Raw genomic sequence first — 4962 nt, 5'->3', positions numbered from 1 at the left:
GCGCGCCAGGATATTCAGACGCCCGTTCACCGAACTACATAGATCGTCCCCGCTCTCGTTATGAAGATCCGGGTCCCCAACCAAGCACGTCTTCACGTGACTATCCGCAACCCACGTCTCGTCGCTCACCTTCACCCCGTCGCCGCTCCTTGTCGCCCATGCGTCGTCGACCAGCCCCTGAAAATGAGGGAAACTAGCCTCCGCAGTTCGTGAGGCAAGAACTGCGCTGTCGAAATGCTCAAGTCCTCGAACTTTGCCGTCGAATATTGTCGAAGTTTTCGTAGAAGGCATCCGTGCATATGCTCTTGTCGATACCGGTGCTGCCGTTTCTGTTATAGACGCCACACTTTGCCGCAAGCTTCGGAAGGTGACCACGCCTCTTGAGATGATGCCCTTACGTACAGCGAATGGAGACCCTGTTCGGTCTATAGCTGCCTGCACTGCTCGACTTATTATAGCTAAAGAACACTACATTGTCGAGCTTATCGTCCTTTCCTCTTGCTCGCACGACATTATACTTGGCTGGGACTTTCTATCGTATAATCACGCCGTTATTGATTGTGCCAGATCTGAACTTGAGCTCTTCCCCTTGTGTGACGAGTCCTACTACCCCGCTCATCAAGCCGCACACAAAATAGTCGTCACAGAAGACACAGAAATTCCGCCGACAGCAGCTGTTTTGCTCCCCGTATTCTGCAACAGCATATGTGATGAAGCTGCATTCTTTGAACCATCATGCCTTCTTCTAAATCGGAAGCCACTTCTTTTGCCTTATTCGACCCTCTCTATTTCGAATGGAACAAGCGCTCTCTGCCTCACAAATTTTCTTCCATATCCCATCAGACTGCTTAAAGGTGAATCCCTTGGATGCGTGCAACCCATTGATGTCGGCCAAATTTTTTCCGTGCAGCAAGATTCAGCTCGACGCGACCTCGACGTCATCAGTGCTCTTACCCCTTCTGATGTTCCAGCTGCTGACCTATTCGATTCGTCCATCGCAGACGGACTGTCCCCATTTGAACGCACTGCTCTTCTCCAGCTGCTCTACCAGTTCCGCGACTCCTTCGATGTTGCCCAACGTGCCCTTGGCCGAACTTCTACCATTGTTCACAACATCGACACCGGCTGCAACTCGCCAGTGCGACAACGCCCTTACCGCGTCTCCACCGCGGAACGTAAAGTTATTACCGACCAGGTTGACGATATGCTTAAACGCGACGTTATTCGCCCTTCACAAAGCCCGTGGGCATCCCCTGTGGTTCTCGTTAAAAAAAAGGATGGATCGATTCGCTTCTGCGTGGATTACCGGCGCCTAAACAAGGTCACTCGAAAAGACGTGTACCCTTTACCCAGAATTGACGATGCCCTTGATTGCCTATAAGGTGCCGAGTTTTTTTCGTCGTTAGATTTGCGTTCCGGGTATTGGCAGGTACCTTTAGCAGAGGCCGACCGTTCAAAGACAGCATTCGTCACGCCTGACGGTCTATATGAATTCAATGTCATGCCCTTCGGCCTCTGCAATGCGCCTGCCACCTTCGAACGCATGATGGACTCGGTTCTGCGGGGTTTGAAGTGGCACATGTGTCTCTGCTATCTCGACGACATTGTTGTCTTTGCGCCAGATTTCGCAACCCATCTAGAACGCCTCAACCATGTCCTGACGTGTCTGAAAACCGCTCAGCTGCAACTAAATCTCAAGAAGTGCCGTTTTGCTGCGCGAAAACTTACAATTCTTGGTCACGTTGTATCAAAGGATGGTGTGCTTCCGGACCCAGCTAAATTACGTGCCGTGACTGACTTCCCCAAACCGACGACTCTAAAGCAGTTACGAAGCTTCATAGGGTTATGTTCCTACTTTCGTCGGTTTGTGCGCAACTTCGCCTCTATAATTGCGCCTTTGACCCAACTACTAAGCAGCGCCTCCAATATCTCGTCATGGTCTTCTGAGTGTGACCAAGCCTTCTCCACCCTTCGCCGTCTCCTGACGTCACCACCTATACTGCGCCACTACGATCCTACGGCCGCAACTGAGGTGCACACAGACGCCAGCGGTGTCGGCCTCGGTGCTGTTCTCGCGCAACGAAAGCCTGGGTTCGCAGAGTATGTCGTCGCATACGCCAGCAGAACGCTCACCAAGGCTGAATCAAACTATAGCGTCACCGAGAAAGAATGCTTGGCAATAGTCTGGGCACTTGCCAAGTTCCGCCCTTAATTATATGGCCGCACGTTTGATGTAGTTACGGACCATCATGCATTATGTTGGTTGTCTTCGTTGAAGGATCCGTCAGGTCGCCTTGCCCGCTGGGCTCTTCGACTTCAAGAGTTTGACATCCGCGTTATATATCGTTCCGGACGCAAGCATGCCGATGCTGATGCACTGTCGCGGTCACCACTATCCACCGAAACTGCGTCCATATCCACTATAGACCTTCCATTGTCAGCTCTTGACGTCGCCACCGTCTCCTCTGCACAGTAATAATAATAATAATAATAATAATAATAATAATAATAATAATAATAATAATAATAATAATAATAATAATAATAATAATAATAATAATAATAATAATAATAATAATAATAATAATAATAATAATAATAATAATAATAATAATAATCCTCGCTACGCCCACTGCAGGGCAAAAGCCTCTCCCATACTTCTCCAACTACCCCGGTCATGTGCTAATTGTGGCCATGTTGTCCCTGTAAACTTCTTAATATCATCCGCCCACCTAACTTTATGCCGCCGTCTGCTACGCTTCCCTTCCCTTGGAATCCAGTCCCTAACCCTTAATGACCATCGGTTATCTTCCTTCCTCATTGCATGTCCTGCCCATGCCCATTTCTTTTTCTTGATTTCAACTAAGATGTCATTAACTCGCATTCGTTCCCTCACCCAATTTTCTCTCTTCTTATCCCCCTTAACGTTACACCCATCATTCTTCTTTCCATAGCTCGTTGCGTCGTTCTCAATTTAAGCAGAACCCTTTTCGTAAGCCTCCAGGTTTCTGCCCCATACGTGAGTACTGGTAAGACACAGCTGTTATACACTTTTCTCTTGAGGGATAATGGCAACCTGCTGTTCATGATCTGAGAATGTCTGCCAAACGCACTCCAGCCTATGCTTATTTTTATGATTATTTCAGCCTCATGATCCGGATTCACGATCACTACCTGCCCTATGTAGATGTATTCCCTTACCACTTCCAGTGCCTCGCTACCTATTGTAAACTGCTGTTCTCTTACGAGTCTGTTAAACATTACTTTAGTTTTCTGCAGATTAATTTTTAGACCCACCTTTCTGCTTTGCCTGTCCAGGTCAGTGAGCATGCATTGCAATTGGTCCCCTGAGTTACTAAGCAAGGCAATATCATCAGCGAATCGCAAGTTACTAAGGCATTCTCCATTTACTCTTATCCCCAATTTTTCCAATCCAGGTCTCTAAATACTTCCTGTAAACAATCTGTGAATAGCATTGGAGAGATCGTATCTCCCTGCCTGACGCCCTTCTTTATTGGGATTTGGTTGCTTTCTTTACGGAGGACTACGGTGGCTGTGGAGCCGCTATAGATATCGTTCAGTATTTTTACATAAGGCTCTTTCACAAACTAGAATAACCAACTTCAATTCTCCAAGTGCACCATATGTGAACTGAAGTCATAAATTGATAAATTGAATTAGTTAATTAGGAAGCTCATCGGCTATTATCGCGCAATTTCTGATCTCCGGCGCGGCCACAAATAATGGCCAACAAGAATTACCATTTTAACGTGATTAGACCCGGCATATCGCAATAGCTCAAACAAAGCCAGTCAGATTTGCTCTAAAAAAGTAACATTTTCATTAAGTGCACATTTTCAGAATTTATAGCTGAACTGCATTCTTTACTTTAAGTAATTGTAAAGGCCACTGTAATTTCCATTATTTGGTAAGTTTTCGTTAGCACTGGAGGTATAGCGCCGACGTATTAGAATTTATACGTTCAACTTTAGTACTGAAACTAGGAGTCATGTTATATAGATGCAATAACGTAACACCTGGAGCCGTATTTATCTATGTTTCGCTCACATAAAATTTACACTGTGGCAGCTTTAGGCCTGACAGAAAAAAAGTAAGTACACTTTCAAGTACGAAGTTTCATTTCAATTCATTTATTTACCTTAAGGGCCCAGAATCGGTCATTACATAGGGGGGATAACAACAACAAGAAATTTCAAAGGTGGGTTATAAGCATGAGCATCAAAACACAAGATAAAGAACAGAATTGTTTTCAGTATTAAGGAGATACATTTCATACAGTAGTATGACGTAATTATTATGTAATGCAATAACACAAGATCGAACTACAACACTACTTGGAATAATACAACAAATACATGACAGTGATCAAAGAGTAGGGCGCTCAAGCAGGATAACATGGTAGTTTACAAAAGATCAGCTGGTATGACAGGTTTGCTCATTGAGGAAGTTTAGTAAAGCCGATTGGAAAGCAGATGATTCCTTAATGTTGACAATGAATTGCGGAAGGGGTTCCACTCATCTATTGATAAGACTAAAGGTGAGTGTAAATATTATTTAGTCCGTGCAAAGGGTGGGTATACCTTGAGTTCGTGGTCAATACGGGCGGAGATATGGGCTGCTGGGTGAATGAATTTGCGGGAAAAAGCACTGTCACGGTAATAAACACTGTGAAAAAAGGATCAGCAGCAGCAATCTTTTATTCCTTTCGGAACGGGGCAGCCTGCGGCTATTCAGGGAAAAAAATTCAGTTTTGTTCGGCATATTAATGCATCTTTAAAGCGTACACGTCACTTTGACGCGGTGAGTTTTCGCGGTTTTGTGACGTCGCGTGACAGGCAGGCGAAGTGGGTGCAACCCGAAAGCTTTTGACCAATAGCCAAGGGCTAATGGCGAAAAGGCGTCGAACCACCTTCGTTCGTGACGCGTCCATAACCGCGGCCG

Source organism: Dermacentor albipictus, chromosome 3 (assembly GCF_038994185.2).
Source record: "Dermacentor albipictus isolate Rhodes 1998 colony chromosome 3, USDA_Dalb.pri_finalv2, whole genome shotgun sequence".
Classification (NCBI taxonomy): domain Eukaryota; kingdom Metazoa; phylum Arthropoda; class Arachnida; order Ixodida; family Ixodidae; genus Dermacentor; species Dermacentor albipictus.
This window is presented reverse-complemented; position numbering follows the sequence as displayed.